The 20,415-nt window shown below is 37.5% G+C and overlaps 1 protein-coding gene across 7 annotated transcripts in view; it reads left to right on the top strand.

The window, feature by feature from the left end:
• Positions 1-204: 204 nt before the first annotated feature.
• The window catches only part of LOC135208860 (innexin inx2-like), a 232,042-nt gene continuing 211,831 nt past the window's right edge, over positions 205-20,415 (top strand). For 2 of the 7 annotated variants that reach the window (XM_064241439.1, XM_064241438.1), the window contains exons 1-2: positions 655-813; positions 14,013-14,479. The gene's annotated coding sequence lies outside the window, so the exon portion shown is untranslated. Of the gene's footprint in view, positions 222-587; positions 867-2,030; positions 2,050-14,012; positions 14,480-20,415 lie in introns of those variants that run through there. The other 5 variants (XM_064241444.1, XM_064241441.1, XM_064241442.1 and 2 more) reach the window with 5 other exon arrangements.

The following is a 20,415-nucleotide window of genomic DNA, read 5'->3' as shown; positions in this document are numbered from 1 at the left end:
AATGCAACTAGGCCACTTGTCAATCGGTAACTTAAAGAGATGACGAATGCGACAAATAGAGATGATAACGAACATGAAATCGATTACGTCATCTATAATACCATTTTGATTCTGCAATCAAATTCAGTGTTCGTTTGGTCTTCAGTCACTCAGGGAGTTTGCGAAGTCTCTTCTCTCACGATTCATTTGAAGAAAAAAAACTTTTCAAAATACTCCAAGAGGTTAATGAAATTGGGTCTGAATTTCTTTCGGATACGAATCTTCATTCATTAAAATTAGACGTGATATTTTTAATTCTTCGTGAAAAGGAAAAAAAAAAGTATTGGCGGTGGTAATTTCCTGTAAACTGTTACTAAAACTGTTGCATATTTCTTAATAGAGAAAAAAAAAAAGACAACAGAACGATCGTATATCCTAACCAACAACAAGACACATTCCGCTATCTTTCGTGAAAAAAATTCCCTTCCTGATTTGATAATGACTCGAAAATGTCACCAAAGAGCGACTCGTTAAGCCTCCCCGCCTCCTCCTCCTTCTGCAGCCAGCAAATGTCTCCGGGTGTGTGTGTGTCTGCCCGACTAGCGACGCGCGAATTAAACGCGTCGTCGTCGTCAGTTGCAGCTCTGAATTATCATTTGTTGATTGTTAAAACTCGTGGTTGGTGGAGGGGAGCGGGACGCCACTTATACCGGAAGCTCACAGTTTGCTGTGTAGGGTGTGCCAGGCCTGGTTGTTCCTGCAGGCTCTTCTTCTTCTTCATCATCTGTACTCGCGCTCTCTCTCTCGCGCGCGCCTGCCGACAGACAATCAGTGGTGAGACGTGAATTACCGTGGAAACAACTACGACGACGACGAGAGGCTGTTTTGTAAACGATTCCAGACGGAATGCAGCAGCTCGGCTTGTCTGGCCTTGCAGTCGTTCAAAGACCCCTCGTTTTTGTTACCCGCCTGTGCTAAGATGGGGTTTCTGGTCCTGGGCGAGCTTTGGGGGGTTGGGGGTTAGGGGGGGAAGGGAAACTCGGACGTACGTGAGACGGCCGGTTACAGTGATTGGCTTTCGGATGATGATGGGCTGTCGTTGTTCACGCTTGCTCTGACTTGTGTACTACGTCGGATCCGTTGCGTCTGACGCAATCCCACCGGTATACCGTGGAGGGAGGAGGTACGAGGGATCCTGAGTGACACCTGATGATTATGGAAACTTGTGTACCTGGTGATGCTTGATTACCACACGATTCTGGCAGTTTCGAGATCTCTTCGTTGAACTTTGCGGAAACCATCTGTGATTGAAATAATCTGCGAGCAGCAGTTTTGCTTGTTGTTATAGCAATAATGCCGGGCCTACCGCAGTCTTGTCTACCTGAGGCTTCGAAGAAGACAGGGGACACTGCTCACGAAGTGGGAGGCTTCAACAACAGATGAATGAAATACGAAAAAGAAAAATAATAGATTATATCCTGGTAACGGTACCTCAGAGACGAGTATAAATAACGTTCTGAGGAATTACTTGTATAGACTTAGAGCATCAAATCAAGTTCGTCTAGCTAATTAGCAACAAAGCAGAATATGGCAGCATATCAATCTTAGAGTTGAACATTCAAGAAGGTAACGGTTGGACGATGATGAAGGATAATCGGGCGAAATAGAGTGAAATGATTCTGGCCCAAACATCTGTCACACTGGCTACACCTGCGTACACTCTGAACACATGCTACAGAGCAGCGGCTGTAGAAACGGACGTTCTTCGACGAACAGTCAATATTGGACGGTGATGTAGAATAGCATCCTTAAGAGCAGAGGAGCTTGAACCCTCCTCGAAGGAGTGACCGCTGGATGTAACAGCAGAGTGGAAAAGCTTCACGAATATATATATACAATAACAAAAGCAGAAATTGCAGAAGCGAAGGAAGAGAAGCGAGTGAATCGCTTGATCTACGCCGGTGCATTTCGTGAGAGCTCATTAATGCATTGTTTACGAATCAAATCAGTTGCTGTTGTGGTGGTGTGCGCAGTTATTCCGTCAAGGCTCGGATTGTGGCCTCTGATAAGGTTGACGAGAAAAACACCGGGGAAGGAATGTTAGAAACTCGATTGCTCTTCGGAATCGACGTTTCCGTGTCCGGAACGATTCATTTCAAAAACAAAATCGTAATGGAAGCGCCATCATTTTCGCGTGATGCAATATCCAGCGAAGTTTCGTGGTAGGCTGTTCACGGATCCCATAGGCTCCACATAGCACTGTGTGAAGAGTAGCGAAGCAAGAGCTTTTTAATGCCAAGCAAAAAAAAGTGTTCTTGTAAGTTCAACCGTCTTTAAGCCACGACACTGCTTCAGTTTGGATTGTTTGTGATGTCAGGGTGACAGAAACAGCGAAGAAAGCTCAATTAACAAATGTAAAATGACAAAAAGACGTCGTAGTATATTAGATGCTTCAATCTTTAGTCTAGTGCAATATGCAGAGGTGATGGAGCCTTTGGACTTTCATCCTTTCAGCTTATGACCTATTAAGACATATAGAAGACATTGAAGTATTTAGGTTTTGCTTTCTGTATTCTTTGGCGCCATAGTTTTCAACTTATTGATAATAAAAGGTTTCAACTTCCGTTGCAAAGTCTTAACTAATACCGAGTACTTGTCTATCTACAAACTTATATTACCATACATTTATTTTTCATATTTCGTGTGATACTTTTATTTCCTTTAGCACTATTTTCTGACAAGTGTTCTTAATAGCATGGAAACCGGCAACTAAGTTTAGATATTATTAACGTTCATCTGTGATTTTTCATTAAAATATTGATAGATTTTAGGTTTAGACTATTAAGTACTGAATAGTCTATTTTTCAGAATCAATCATTTTCCTGAAAGATTTTCATAACGAAGCAACTTTCCTTTGAGTAAATATCTACTGTCTTTGGTGGTATGTTCAGACACACAAAAACCTTATTTTCGGAATAGCATTGGTCGTTGCATGATCACAGTACCCGAAGACATCCGCTTTCATAAACGTCTTTCAACGCTTACAAATTTCGAACTTCTTACAAAATTTTAGTTCAGTCTTTGTTTCATATATTCATTAATTTTATGTACAAATATTTCAACCCAGAATCTCCCTCCGTATTACGCTACAGATGGTTTTGATACCAAACGCCTATGACACTCGGCCGTAGACCATGAATGTTAATCGCTTTTTTCAGTCCCTGTGTATACGATGACAGCACGACATTTATTTCCACAGAATACAAAATAACTGGGAAAAACCATATATGTATATATTTACGATCTGGTACACTACAAAATCACGCTGAAAGGTGGGTGACTGCCCTCTCAGTAGCATTTGTTTACCTGTGTGTGTGTATGTACATATATATACCACAGTAAAATGACAGGCAAAAGGTCAGTACCAATCGCTTTTTCCCGTTTTATTCAGCCGATTGATACTGACCTACCTGTTATTTTCCTGTGATATTCGCTTAAACAATGAAGTCATGTGCATCTACTGTGATTTTTAAGCATACATACATACACACACACACACACACACACACACACACACACACACACATATATATATATATATATATATATATATATATATAATATATATATATATATATATATTTTCTCATTTCTCACCAGACGCCAGGTAGGCCTCCAGGCCTGTCAGTCGTCCTGCTTCAGGAACAGTCTCCATTCTTGGCGATCATCATAGAGCCTCATCTCATCAACTTCCCGCAAACTAGAGCCTCTCCTCTCTACTCCTCTCTCTATGTTTTGTAGCCATCTCATTTTTGGTCTTCCTACCGGTCTCCTTCCTTCCGGTGTCCATTCCAAAAACCTTATAGGATATCGCTCCTCCTCCATTCTTTTGGTGTGTCCATACCATCTAAGCTGTCCTCTCTCCACAAAATCTAGTATCCCCTCCACTCCCAGTTCTCTTCTAATGTCTTCATTTCGTAGCCTATCTAGTCTTGTTACACCTTTTATGAGTCTTAGGGCTTTCATTTCAGCTGCTTGAAGTTGGCTTCTAGTTCTTGATGTTAATGTCCATGATTCATGGCCATAAGTCAATATTGGTCTTAAAATAGAGAGGTATATTATGGTTTTCACTTTGCGAGGTATATTTCTGTCTTTCATTAGTGGGTAGAGCAGATACAGGTTGTTACTGAATTTCTGTATTCGGGTAGTTGTTTCCAGTTTTGAATCGTTTTGGTCACTAAACTCTACTCCTAAGTATTTGAAATTTCTACACTGTTTTCAGTCTGACCTTCTAATTCTACATCTACGTTACTTGGTGTTCGTGATAAGTGCATGATCTCTGTCTTATCTTGTTGATCCGCATTCCATTAGCTGTTAAGATCGCGTTCCAGTTGTTGACGTTTTCTTGGAGAGATTCTGCGCTGAGGGCTATCATTGCATGGTCATCTGCATACATAAGGTTGATGGTCATATCTGCAGCTTCATCCTCACCTAGTTCCCTCATACATTTATCTAAGAACAATATAAAAAGAAGTGGCGAAAGGACGCTGCCCTGTCTTACTCCTGATTTTATTTCAAACCAGTCTTCATTCTCTTGATTTGTTTTTACTCTGGATCTGATGTTTTGATAGGTGTTATAAATTGCTCTTATAAGTTTCTCAGGGATTCCATAGTAAGGGTCTTTTAGGCATCCCATAATTTTCATTCTTGGTACTCTATCAAAGCCTTTTCTAGATCTATAAAAGCAATATATCTATCCCTGTCCCATTCCCAGCTCTTCTCAAATATCATCTTGAGGGAGAAAATCATATCAGTTGTCCTCTTCCTGGTCGAAAACCGTTTTGCCATTCACCCAGCTTTGGTTCAACATATCCTCTCAATCTAGTTTCAAGTATTCTTTCATATACTTTAAAAGCATGTGACATTAGGGATATTCCTCTATAATTGCTGCAATTTGTCTTGTCACCTTTCTTATAGATTGGGCATATTAGATCTCTTCTCCAGTCTTCAGGTGGCATTTGCCCATTCCAGAGTATGTCGATTAGCTCTAGTAGCCAGATGACTCCATCCTCCCCCATGTTTTTAAGGAGCTCTGCAGGTATTGTATCCACTCCAGGGGCCTTACCATTTCTCATCCTCTTGAGAGCATTTTTTAACTCCAGTGTTGTTATGTCAGGTTCTGCATCCCCAACCACATCAAATTCTACATGCTCTTCAAGGTCATTGTTTCCGTTGTTTAGTAGTGTTTCAAAGTGATGTTTCCATCCTAATTCAATTTCTCGGGGTTCGGTTAAAATTGTCCCATCCATAGGGTCTTTGATTACATAAGAGGGTGGTTGGCTTCCCTTTCTATAGTTTTTGGCAGTGCTATATATGAGTTTTCTGGTACCTTGGAGATCATTTCCCAGATCTTCTCCTATTCTTTCCCTATGTTTCTCTTTTTGTTTGAGCTTTTATTCTTTCCGTTTCTCTCGACGCTTCTTTATAGTTATTGTGATCTTCCAAATTCAAAGTTTTCAATCCATTTTTTCTGAAGAGTTTCATTTTGTTTGCAACAGCGGCCTTTAGTGTGGGGGTCCACCAAGCAGTTTGTTTTTTCCTCCTACCTCGAACTCTTTTCTTTGCACTGTATTATTAGCAGCACCCACTACAGCCATTCTAAAGTGTCTCCATTTTTCATTTGGGTCATTGCTATCCTGTTGCATTTGTTTAGCTCTACTTATTTCGTTTTGATATCTAACTAAGCACTCCTCTTCTCTCATATTCTCTAAAATAAATCTTTCTCTCACTTGGCTTTTAATTGGTTTGGGTTTTGTTATCTTTAATTTAATTAAGAGAAGCCTGTGATCTGAATCGAATGACACAGAGGGGATGCTTTTTACATCTCTGACCATATTTTTGTTATTTGTTATTGCCATATCAATCATTGATTTTTCAGTATATGCTCCTAAAGCCGAGTTCCATCGGTACCACGTCCACTTGTGGCTGTCTCTATGATTATAGAAAGAGTTCATAATGGACATCTGGTTTAGTATGCAAAATCAATTATGTTTTCTCCTTCTCTATTTCTGTCTCCAATGCTAAATGGTCCTAATATGCTCTCTATGCCTGTCCTGTCTTGCCAATATGTCCATTCATATCTCCAATTATTAATGTATTCTCTACATATGGGACAGAATCTTTTACTTCTTGTAGATGTCTGTAGAATTCTTCCTTTTCTTCTTGAGGGCGGCCCTGCTGTGGTGCATACACCTGAATTATGCTGGCTTGAAATGTTCCTAACTTTAAGGAAATGCTAATAATCCTATCACATTTGAATTCTAGATGACTAATTTTTCCAGCTAGCTCTTCACTCACAATAAAACCTACTCCGTGTCGTGCGGTTCTTCCACCTTTGTAAAATAATTGGTAATTGTTATGCAATAATTTTGTTCCTTCTCCTGGTAAACGGGTTTCACACAGCCCCAAAATGTCAATTTTTCTTTCCTCCATCATCATGATTACCTCCTCCTCCTTACCTCTCAAAGTACTTAGATTAATTGTTCCTAATCTCAAAGATTTATTTCCCTGTCCATGTCCAATAACATTCCGAGTCAGGATGTGCCCGGGCATCCTTTGATCAATGGGTCTGTCCTGAAGTAAGTCGTGCGGTTCATGAGCAATTTATAGCAGCTCACCGGCTTGCTAGGCCTGTCGTGAGCCCTCAGAGCTGTTAATTTGTACCATCCATAAGCCTATTGCTTCCTAAAAATAAAAGGTCACAGAGGTTCCAACATAACCCCCAAGCAGTCTTATGGTAGGTTTAAGCCACTGCACCTCTACAAGGTTACACAGCTCCTTATCTCAATGTATGCTGCCTTGGGACCGCAGTGGATATATATATATATATATATATATATATATATATATATATATATATATATATATATATTTGTGTGCGTGTATGTATGTATACGTAATATATATATATATATATATATATATATATATATATATATATATATATATATATATATATTCTAACAGACTCAGTCCAGAAATCATTATCACAAATACTTAAGCACTCATCAGTACAGAAAATATAATCTTCAACCATACTGGATATCAATCTTTGGATTATTATTATTATTATTATTATTATTATTATTATTAATTATTATTATTATTATTATTATTATTAGTTTTATTATTATTATTTATTTTTTTGCTCTATCACAGTCCTCCAATTCGACTGGGTGGTATTTATAGTGTGGGGTTCCGGTTGCATCCTGCTCCTTAGGAGTCCATCACTTTTCTTACTATGTGTGCCGTTTCTAGGATCACACTCTTCTGCATGAGTCCTAGAGCTACTTCAGCCTCTAGTTTTTCCAGATTCCTTTTCAGGGATCTTGGGATCGTGCCTAGTGCTCCTATGATTAAGGGGTACAATTTCCACTGGCATATCCCATGTCGTTCTTATTTCTATTTTCAGATCTTGATACTTTTCCCTTTTTTCCCTCTCTCTTCAACTCTGGTGTCCCATGGTATTGCGACATCAATGAGTGATACTTTCTTCTTGATTTTGTCAATCAACGTCACGTCTGGTCTATTTGCACGTATCACCCTATCTGTTCTGATACCATAGTTCCAGAGGATCTTTGCCTGATCGTTTGCTACCACTCCTTCAGGTTGGTGCTCGTACCACTTATTACTGCAAGGTAGCTGGTGTTTCTTGCACAGGCTCCAGTGGAGGGCTTTTGCCACTGAATCATGCCTCTTTTTGTACTGGTTCTGTGCAAGTGCCTGGCACTCGCTTGCTATGTGGTTTATGGTTTCATTTTTCGTATTGCACTTCCTACATATGGGAGAGATGTTATTTCCATCTATCATTCTTTGAACATATCTGGTTTAGGGCCTGATCTTGTGCCGCTGTTATTATTCCTTCAGTTTCCTTCTTTAGCTCTCCCCTTTGTAGCCATTGCCAATTGTCATCGCTGGCTGGTTCTATAGTCTGTCTCATGTATTGTCCGTGCATTGGTTTGTTGTGCCAGTCCTCTGTTCTGTTTGTCATTCTCCTGTCTCTGTATATTTCTGGGTCTTCGTCTACTTTTATCTTATCAGTCCTTCTTCCCATGCACTCTTTAGCCACTCGTCTTCACTGGTTTTCAGATATTGCCCCAGTGCTCTGTTCTCGATGTTGATGCAGTCCTCTATACTTAGTAGTCCTCTCCCTCCTTCCTTTCTTGTTATGTATAGTCTGTCCGTATTTGCTCTTGGGTGTAGTGCTTTGTGTATTGTCATATGTTTCTTCGTTTTCTGGTCTATGCTGCGGAGTTCTGCCTTCGTCCATTCCACTATTCCTGCGCTGTATCTGATTACTGGCACTGCCCATGTGTTTATGGCTTTTATCATATTCCCGGCGTTGAGTTTTGACTTGAGTATCGCCTTGAGTCTCAGCATATATTTCTTTCCTGATCGTGTCTTCATCTCTTGATGTTTATATCCCTCCTTCCATTATTCCCAGGTATTTGTATCCTGTCTTATCTATGTGTTTGATGTTGCTCCCATCTGGTAGCTTTATCCCTTCAGTCCTTGTTACTTTACCCTTTTGTATGTTGATTAAGGCGCATTTTTCTATTCCAAACTCCATCCTGATGTCCCCAGATACAATCCTTACAGTCTGGATTAGGGTATCTATTTCCTTGATGCTCTTACCATACAGCTTGATGTCGTCCATGAACATCAGATGGTTAATTCTGTTGCCTCTTTTCTTGAGTTGGTACCCAGCATCCATCTTCTGTAGTACTTTTGTCATGGGAATCATGGCTACTACGAAGAGTAGTGGGGACAGTGAGTCGCCCTGGAAGATTCCTCTCCTGATATTAACCTCTGCTAGTCTTATTCCAGAGCTTGTAAGTATTGTATTCCAGTTGCGCATTGTATTTTTAAGGAAGCTGATGGTGTTTTCCTCTGCCCCATATATTTTCAGGCATTCTATTAACCATGTGTGTGGTACCATGTCGAAGGCTTTCTTATAGTCTATCCATGTTATGCTTAGGCTGGTTTTCCTTCTCTTACTGTTCTTCATTACCATTTTGTCTATCAGAAGCTGGTCTTTTGTGCCTCTACATTTCCTTCTGCAGCCTTTCTGTTGGTGGGGGATGGTGTTTGTATCCTCTAGGTAGTTGTATAGCCTTTCGCTGATGATACCTGTTTGTAACTTCCACATTATTGGTAGGCAAGTGATAGGCCTGTAGTTACTGGCTATATTTCCCTTACTCTTGTCTTTCTGGACTAAGGATGTTCTTCCTGTGGTCATCCATTTGGGCGCATGGTGATTTGTGATACAATGCTGGAGTTGTTCTGCTATTCTAGGGTGTAGGGCCTTGAAGTTTTTGAGCCAGTATCATGGACTTCATCGGGACCTGGGGCTTTCCAGTTTGGCATTTTCTTTAGTTGGTGTCTGACTGTGTCTGTCGTGATGTCAGTGAATCTTGGTTTTATTCTCCCTGTTTCTTCAGCCTTGACTTCCTGGAGCCATGTTGGATGTTTGTTGTGTGATACCGGATTGCTCCAGATGTTTTCCCAGAGTCTCTTACTTGGTTCGGCTTCAGGAATTTCTTGGTGGTTGTCTTCCCCTCTTAGTTGGCTGTATATTGTTATTATTATTATCATTATTATTATTATTATTGTTATTAATCCCGAACTCATCTGAGGAGCCTTGAACACGAATGGGATGTCCATGGAGGGCATCCCAATGAGAATTATTATTATTATTATTACTATTATTATTATTATGTTTTTTTTTTGCTTTATCACAGTCCTCCAATTCGATTGGGTGGTATTTATTTATAGTGTGGGGTTTCGGGTTGCATCCTGCCTCCTTAGGAGTCCATCACTTTTCTCACTATGTGCGGATTTTCTAGGATCACACTCTTCTGCATGAGTCCTGGAGCTACTTCAGCCTCTAGTTTTTCCAGATCCCTTTTCAGGGATCTTGGGATCGTGCCTAGTGTTCCTATGATTACGGATACAATATCCACTGGCATATCACATATCCTTCTTATTTCTATTTTCAGATCTTGATACTTATCCATATTTTCCCTCTCTTTTTCTTCAACTCTGGTGTCCCATGGTATTATTATTATTATTATTGTTATTATTATTATTATTATTATTATTATTATTATTATTATTATTATTATTATTATTATTACCGATGCTACAGGTTAGTAGTTATAGAAGACACTACCGTTTAAAGAAACGAAGCCACGAATAACAAATAGAAGTTACAGTCCTCCCTTAAGACTTAACACTAGTTACGAATTCCACAACTGAATAATTAATTATGCCACATATGAACTGACTCACCTCTTAATTAGAACCCAGTCTAGTGTAAATACGTTTTTAATATATAGCGATGAATAGCCGGGGTCCTTTGATTTGTAGGATTATTTATCCTGGATACCTCACTTGAAAATGACATTAATCATCTGCATTGCGAAATTAATGTGCGTTGGAGAAAATGCAATTCATTCCCGTTTTGACATCCACGAAGGTTTAAAAATAGTTCGATTTCTTGAGTCAAGGTCTCTCTCTCTCTCTCTCTCTCTCTCTCTCTCTCTCTCTCTCTCTCTCTCTCTCTCGTGTGCACTTACAATCTCTGTAAAAATGAATAAATGAACAAATGCCTATGATTACACTTACATTGCAGGGTTTTAATAAGAAAAAAAAATATATATATGTTTGTGTATGTATGTAGGAAGGTATGTATGTGTGTTTGTGTATATATTTTAAGATGAGGTTGAAAGGTTTCATAGTCTACTGCTTAAGTCATTCATTCAATCCTTCAAACATTATATATTATGGATTATATATATATATAGAATATAGATATAATATATAATATATATAGATATTATATATTTAGATATATATATAGATATATATAATAGATTATATATATAGTATATAATTATATATACATTTGTTTATGTATGCAGGTATGTATGTATGCATGTGTGTGTATATTTTAAAATGAGGATGAAAAGTTTCATAGTCTACTGATATAATATATATATATATATATATATATATATATATATGCATGTATGTGTGTGTGTGTTCGTATGTGTGTATGCTCAGTGGCACTGCTTGGACAAGGCAACAGAACGATGATTCGAGACGTGAAGCCAAACCACAGGGTACAATTGTTGGCAATGCGCTGCGTATGTCTGCACATGTGATCTGCCTATCATAGCGTTACGAAACAGACAATAAAGTGTGGAGAGGATGGTTAGTGGGAGAGGCATAAACAGAGAGAGAGAATGAGAGAGAGAGGAAGTTTTTTTTTCTTTTTATTTTGCTCTCCGTTTATTACGTTGCTCACTTCACCGAACTTTTCATGACTACAAGGATCGGATACGACATTCTCTGAATAATCATTTCTACGACTGCACATCTGTTGGTGCAGGCATCAAAAAATATGTTATAAACTGGTTACTAAATTTGTAAGTCTTCAAAAATAGAATTTACCTCCACATAACTGTTGCCATAACAATATTTAATAGCAACGACGACTGACTGTTGTGAGTAAAGTGAGAAAAGAGAAGACAATTTCATGGTTAACAATAATAGTAATGGTAATTTTATTTTATTTATTTATTTATTTATCTATTTTTTCTATCACAGTCCTCCAATTCGACTGGGTGGTATTTATAGTGTGGGGTTCCGGGTTGTATCCTGCCTCCTTAGGAGTCCATCACTTTTCTTACTATGTGCGCCGTTTCTCGGATCACACTCTCCTGCATGAGTCCTGGAGCTACTTCAGCCTCTAGTTTTTCCAGATTCCTTTTCAGGGATCTTGGGATCGTGCCTAGTGTTCCCATGATTATGGGTACAATTTCCACTGGTATATCCCATATCCTTCTTATTTCTATTTTCAGGTCTTGATACTTATCCATTTTTTCCCTTTCTTTCTCTTCACTCTGGTGTCCCATGGTATTGCGACATCAATGAGTGATACTTTCTTCTTGATTTTGTCAATCAACGTCACGTCTGGTCTATTTGCACGTATCACCCTATCTGTTCTGATACCATAGTCCCAGAGGATCTTTGCCTGATCGTTTTCTATCACTCCTTCAGGTTGGTGTTCGTACCAATTATTACTGCAAGGTAGCTGGTGTTTCTTGCACAGGCTCCAGTGGAGGGCTTTTGCTACTGAATCATGCCTCTTTTTGTACCGGTTCTGTGCAAGTGCCGGACATTCGCTTGTTATGTGGTTTATGGTTTCATTTTTCGTATTGCACTTCCTACATAGGGAGAGATGATACTTCCATCTATCGTTCTTTAAACATATCTGGTTCTTACGGCCTGATCTTGTGGTAATTTTATTATTACTATTATTATTATTATTATTATTATTATTATTATTATTATTATTATTATTATTATTATTATTATTATTATTATTATTATTATTATTATTATTATTATTTGCATCTTCTTGATCCTCTAAATTAGTATTTGATCTTATTTTCAAGGAGTGAGGTTGCTCCCATTTGTCATTTCTAAGCATAGTTTGCTTCTTCCCAGCAATCATTTCATTTCGGCTGTCCATTCCAAATCCAAGTTCAATTTCATCTAAGTTGTCATTTCCCATCAACGTCCAATCATCTCTGCTCTATCATTTCCAGCCCAAGTCTATTGCATCCTTATTGTCATTTTTAAGGACAGTCGACTTCATTCCAGCAATAATTTCCAGTCAACTGCATTCCTATTGTCATTAAGGACAGTCCACTTCATTCCAGCAATAATTTCCAGTCAACTGCATTCCTATTGTCATCTTTAAGGACAGTCCAGTTCATTCCAGCAATAATTTCCAGTCAACTGCATTTTTATCGTCATTAAGGACAGTCCACCTCATTCCAGCAATAATTTCCTATCAACTGCATTTTTATCGTCATTAAGGACAGTCCACCTCATTCCAGCAATAATTTCCAATCAAAGTCCAGTGAACCTGAGCTATCATTTCCAAAAAGAGTTCATTTCCTTTCAGCTGTCATTTCCAATCAAAGTCCAGTGAACCTGAGCTATCATTTCCAAAAAGAGTTCATTTCCTCTCAGCTGTCATTTCCAGTACAAGCCCACTGCATTCCAGCTATCATTCCCAATCAAACGTCCAACTTATCACAACGTTGTCTTTTCTGATAAAAAGTCCAATTTGTACTCTAATTTCCGAAAACAAGTAAGTCAGCAGTTGATGGCGTCATTGGTAAACTTTCCCCAATTTCGGTTCTATCTTTTGGCTCATTATAAACGTAGATACTGCTATTGCTCTTAGTAATTTTTGCAAAGGGTTGGTTAACATCTCCATTTGATTCCTAGCGGGGTTTGTTAGTGATCTTGCTGTTTTTGTTTGTCGTTTCTTTCAACTAACTTTTAACGTGTATTTTTATCATTGCTCCGATGAATGCCTCATTTGGTATTTTTTGCAAGATGAAGTAATCAACCAAATCTTTCTTTGTTGCAAGTCGCTGACAGTTTTTGCAGCGTTCGATGGGAAATACTGTGAACCCAGTCTTTACAGTCTTTGCTTCTAGCTTTTACAAATTTCTTCGTTTTCTATAACCCTCTTTATAGGCAGTTTTTTTTTTAAAGTGTATCCATACTTATGTGTTCCTAGAAATCAAATAGAAACAGACTCATTTAAACACTAATGCCATTGATTAGTCATCTGCACATTTAGCCATCTTTCATTCATATTTATAACACATTTATCTGTAGAAAGTTCAGGTACGACTGCTGCAGACTGTTACTGTTTAACGCTTATACAAATTAATTATTTATCAACGAAACCAGTGACCCAGAAACCCCATCGGGAATCGTGTGATAAACTAGGTAGCATTTCGGAAAAAAAAAAAAAAATATCCATTAACAGGATTTCATAACGATGTAAATTCTTTGGTGACAATATTTCTGCACTAGCTGCAAGGATCGATTTAGTTGAATTCTATCCCAATAATCCACTCTTTTTCTCTTCGTGACCTTTGCAGCTAGGCAGACTCTATAGGCAGGCCATTACTGCCATCCAAAACAAGTGATACGAAAGACATTATTATGATGATGTTTCGGTGACTCCCAGATGCCCAGCCTGAACAGAGAGCCTCGTCAGCCTCCATGATAGTTAGGCCGAGTCTATTATCCATGGCTGGAGGGTTGCCTACTGGATGATCATCGGATTCTCCAAACCAAAACAAAAAAACCTAAACGAAAAGAAGGAAGCCATCGATTAACACACTCTTCTTCCTTTGAACGCTACCTACAACGACATAAAGAGATAAAAAATATATATATAACGACACGCTCCCGATACGAGACGATCATCCCCAAACAAGCGCGACACACGCAAGAGCAAAACAGAAGAAGGTCGTCAGCTGGGTGAGCATGAGAGCCGCCTGGTGGTCGGGGTGAATATCGAACGACCAATCAGGACAGCAGCAGCCGCGCCTCCGTCGACCACGTAAGTATCTATTTTGCTTGATTCTTTATATATAGATATATATATATATATATATATATATATATATATAGTATGTATATATATATATATGTATATATATATATATATATATATATATATATATATATATATATATATATATATATATATATATATATATATATAGGGTGTTCGAAGTTAGAGCCATCCCCCCCCCCCTCTACAGCATCACCTAAAATTGATATGGACAAAAACAAAAGTAATTCAGAACAGGTATGTATTGAAGTTTCTCTCTGAGTATTTAATATTTTGTGTGGCCTTCATCTGCCTGTACCACAGCCTGCGATTTTGAGGGGTATGATTTCAGCTATGATGTCTTTTGACTCCTGAGAAAGGACTTCAGGCCTTCCAAGATTCTCACTCTTTTCGCGATGACAGTCATATGGATTTTTTTTTTTCCACGTTTTACTTTTAACAAAGGATTCATCTCTTTTAATGTATTTAGATATCCAGGAACGTGAAATGAAGGATGCGCCAGCATCCATGGCCTCTCTGAAGGTTATATCCTGGATTCGGTCAATCCATCTGAATTCCTCCTAGTCGTTAGCCATGGCTGTATCCAACTCCGTCACTCAGTCTGAAAATACAAGAAATGTAAAATGAAAAATAGATTAATAGAAATTAAGGATAATGTACTTGGAGATAGCTATAGCAGAAAAAAAAACTTCATAACTTTAAATTTCCATTGTTCTGTGGGGGGGGGGGGGGGGCTCTAATTTCGAAACAAATTATTGCATTGCATTTTGAACAGTTCATGTAATTCATTAGACAACTTAAATTATCCTAGGCTAAAGATATGCAGTATTAGAGGGAAAATAAATATAATCCGTTCAGTCATAACCAGTAGGCGGTAGTGTGCTGTAATGATTATTCGTGCATAAAATACGTACTCTCTGTACAGTTTCTGTACATTTTGAATAATTAGCTCCTGTACTTATTGCCATATTTTCAGACTTAACAAGGTGATATTTACCTTCTGGAATAATAAAAATCAAACCAGAGGAATTGCAAACCGGTATTTAGTATTTCCACTCATTTATTAACAAAACATATTCATAGGTAACTTCATTAGGATACAATGAAAAATTGTATGCCAGTAATTTATATATATATTAATATATATATATATATATTATATAGATATATAGTATACATATATAGTATATATATATATATAATACACTGCATAAAATTTTATGCTGTATATATATATATATATATATATATATATATATATACACACACACACATGCTGCATAAAATTTTCCATTGTATCCTAATGATGTTACCTATGAATATGATTGGTAAATGAGTGTAAATACTAAATACCGGTTTGCAATTCCTCTGGTTTGATTTTTATTATTCCAGAAGGTAAATATCACCTTGTTAAGTCTGAAAATATGGCAATAAGTACAGGAGCTAATTATTTAAATGTACAGAAACTGTACAGAGAGTACGTATGTAATGCACGATTACCCATTACAGCCTATTGGTTATGACTAAACGGAATATATTTATTTTCCTCTTCAGCCTAGGATTATTTAAAATGTCTAAAGAATTACATCAGCCAGAACTGTTTAAAATGCAATTCAATAATTGTTCACTGCGCTTGAAAGTAGCATCAGAAACGTTGTTTTGCAATAAGATCATGAATGACCTTTGGCACTGGGCAGTGTGGAACCGTGTCACTTCCAGCTGTTTATATTTTCACTCGCTTCTGAAAAAGCGTTACCAGACAATCGCCTAGTTGTGGTTTCATACTCGGCAAGTCAGTATAATGAAGGCGGTTTATGTTAGCAGTGTTTGCCCGTCGGGCAGTGCCCGCTAGTGTGGACAGGGCATATATTCATAATGTTGATGTTGGGCTCTGAATAACAAGTAGCATGTGATCATTCTAGAGGCTACTGGAAGTTGTCTTTTGAACGCAGTTTATGAGAACTGGTCGAACGGGATATTTTCCAGCAAGTTTTGAATAATAATTAGTAACATGGGAAAAATTTAACATCCACTTTCAGTATAGTTTTCCAAAGGAGGTAAAGATCCCAGGAGGTTGCAAAAAATAAATGCTCTCTCTGAATATACGTACAGTATAATGTACTATACTCTGTTTTTTCCATCTGTCCATCCGCCTTGGTGGTCGCGCATGGTAACACTGCGTTCCGGGCTTTAAATAGTTACGCTATGTGTAAGTTTTAGGTAAATAAAAGGATATCTGGGTGTACATCTGCAACTGAAAAGTGTTTTGATAATTTACTGTATGCGAATTACACCGTTAATATTCGAAATAGGATAATATTTAAAGCCCGGAACGCAGTGTTACCATGCGCGACCACCAAGGCGGATGGACAGATGGAAAAAACAGAGAATAGTGTATAGATATGTGTGATTGTGTGTATATGTGCGTGTGTGTACGCCCACGCACGTCACACTTCAACAATACTCTGTTTTTTTCCATCTGTCCACCCGCCTGTGGTGCTTGCGTATGGTAACACTGCGTCCCGGGCTTTAGATAGTTACATTCAGCTTATATTCAACAATAATAACAATATCCTATTTCGAATATTAACGGTATAATTCGCATACAGTAAATTATTAAAACACTTTCCAGTTGCAAATGTACACCCAGATATCCTTTTATTTACCTAAAACTTACACATAACGTAACTATCTAAAGCCCGGGACGCAGTGTTACCATACGCAAACACCTCAGGCGGGTGGACAGATGGAAAAAAACAGAGTATAGTGATAGATCATTCCAAGACCTATGGTACTTGGATTATTCAATAAACAAAAAGAGAAACTGACAGGAGTAGAATTATTAATTCATTACCAGATCGCACAGTACCAGACTCTCCAGTAACTGTATTTTGTGCCCAGCTTCAGCAACCATGTTTATTTTTTACATTTTTTTTTTCTAATTAGGAACACAGGATTTACCTTCTTAGTTTATCTGATGATAATAGTACCCTTACAAGGGAAGGGAGTGGTCATCTCGCAGGTTTAATCGATGGATACTACGCCTCCGTACACATCCCTGTTGGCATCTTTTTCTTTCCTGTTTTTTTTCTTTTTTTTTTTTTTAAGAAAGTTTTTTTTTTTTTTTTTTTTTTATCGAGAGAGAGATTTACTAGAGAATGAAACTAATTATGTTTAAATGTACTCATGTTCGCCCTTTAAATTGACAGAAAGGGGAGCCAATCTAAAAATACTCTTGTATCGTCTATTACGAAATGTTGCTGTGAATTTTACTTGTAAACAACTGCAAACTTAGTATACCTCCGTATTGATGTAGTATTTGTCCTTAAAATTGACACAAAAGGGACGCCATTCCTATAGAAGCGTATCATCCATTACACATTCAGCTGCGAATTTCACTTGTAAAAACGACAGCAAACTCGGCACCGTTTCCTATAGTTTTTCTGGCCCCTTTTTTGTGACGATTCACGAAATTTAAAGTTCAGGGGTTCGGCATGGCTCAACTCGCGCCGCAGGCCGTTTCTGCCAGAGGACCTGAGGTATTCTGCTCTGCCATTTCCCAAAGGAAATCGTGCCCGTCGAGGCCTTGCTGAAGGATTTCCTTTCTCCAATGCAGTTTCCACCATTTCTCTTTCTTCTTTGTTTTTGTCTTTTATATTCTTCTTCTTCTTATTCTTTTGTCTTCCTTTCCTTCTTATTCTTCTTCTTCTTATTCTTTTGTCTTCCTTTCCTTCTTATTCTTCTTCTTCTTATTCTTTTGTCTTCCTTTCCTTCTTATTCTTCCTTCTTCTTCTTTCTTATTTCTTGTGTTACTTCTTCTTATTGTTTGTGGAAGAGTTTAAAAGAAAGCTAGACAAAATCATTAGGACACTGTGAATGAACAGTAAAACCTGCTTCCAGAGATAAGTGAGCACACGACGTCTCTTCGGATGGACTATCAGCAAGTCTTTGAGACATCCTAATCCTTGTAACTCCTTCTGCTTCTTATATCTTCCCCTTCTTTTTCGTCCGCTTCTTTATCTTAGTGTACTTCCTTCTCTTCATCATCTGAAAAGGCTTATTCCTCTAACAAAGATGATGTTGATCTGATCATCTGTCAAGAGAGAGAGAGAGAGAGAGTTTTCCCCGTACTATCAGTAACGCATCGACCTCCTTGACCCCTGGATTGTCAAGCCACTATCGTGTGTTCGTTTCAGGGGTGTCTGTGGGGGGTATCAAGGTTGAAATTGTGGGGGGGGGGGCGGGGTGCCGGCCTCAGGACGGTAAAAGGGGGAGGGGAGTTTTGACCTGAGTGGTGAAGGCAGCGGTTTGCCTTTCTCTCTTCTCGATGACCACCTTGACATGAGCAATGTTATATAGAATAAGCTTATATACCTTGGACATGAGGTTAACTTTATAATTAAATATATGGATTGAATTTGGTTTTACTTAGACCCACACAATTAGAGAAAACGTTGCAGTATACGAAATTCTTGCAATGAATGACAATAATTACATTTTTTCTGCCCTTAACAAAAGTTATCGGCCTTAGGCTGCTTTCCCTTTAAAAAACTTTTTTGTTGAAGCTATTTTACTGAGTTTCTATATATATAATATATATATATATATATATATAGATATATATATATATATATATATGTGTGTGTGTGTGTGTGTGTGTGTGTGTTGTATATATATATATGATATATATGATATATATATATATATATAATATATATATATATAATGATATATAAAGGTTTTAGCCACGAAGGGATTAAAAACAAATGTCTATTTATAATGATATATAATATATATATTAATACTTTTACATAAATATATATGAATATATATATATAGTATACTATATCATATTATATATATGTGTGTGTGGGGTTTGTGTGTGTGTGTGTCTGTGTCTGTGTATGTATAAAAATGTACTTATAAATGTGTGTGTGTGTAATGGCAGGATTTCTTATCTGTTTCGGATTAAATGATTAAGAGAAAAATACGCATTAAGAAATATTATCAACTGAATTTAAATATATGCTGCATATCTTATCACTGATAACAGAGAAGAAGTTTGTAGGGAGTTACACAAAGGAACCTAATACACCCAAAAACGAATTTAAAAGGTATCGAATATTTATTTAGGTTATCTATCGTGAGACGTTTGGGAAAAGTAGTGGTAGACAATGGTGGTCTGAATATCTATTAAGGCTTTTAGACCACTTTACTTACATAAAAGCGTGATGTAAGTTAATTAGTTTGGTTTACAGTACCCCAAGTTGAACTCACGAAAATTTCGAATGCACAAATCTTATGAGAGCAAAGTACTGGGATTAAATTATTACGACTCTCAAGTAAGACTTGGTTTTGTCGAGAAACTTTTGGAAGCTTGAAGATAAGTTATTGACAATCCACATAATTCTGAATGCTATTGCATATATATGTATATATATATATATATATATATATATATATATATATATAATATCAAAGATATATGCCACGAAGGAAAAATAAACAAAGCAGGATCTGCGAGACCTTCGACGTTAAACGTCCTTTTACTGAGCAGAAAAGGACGTTTAACGTCGAAAGGTCTCGCAGATCTGCTTCGTTTATTTTTCCTTCGTGGCATATATCTTTATTTATGGATTTATCACGTTCCTAACTTTCGTGATTCAGTTATACATACATATATATATATATATATATATATATATATATATATATATATATATACATACATACATATATACATACATTCATACATGTCTATATACAGATACATTGTTCTGTGCAATAGTACAATTACTAGAAGGACCTTATTAAAACTGGTATCTAGCGGAGGTTATTTATTAGAAAATAAATAACTCTCCGCACACCATCCAGTTTTAATGAGGCCCTTTTAGTAATTGCACTATTGCACAGAACAATTG

The sequence above is a fragment of the Macrobrachium nipponense genome, chromosome 35, assembly GCF_015104395.2.
Source record: "Macrobrachium nipponense isolate FS-2020 chromosome 35, ASM1510439v2, whole genome shotgun sequence".
NCBI lineage: Eukaryota > Metazoa > Arthropoda > Malacostraca > Decapoda > Palaemonidae > Macrobrachium > Macrobrachium nipponense.
Note: the sequence above shows the minus strand (reverse complement) of the source record. Positions and strands in the feature narration are given on the sequence as shown.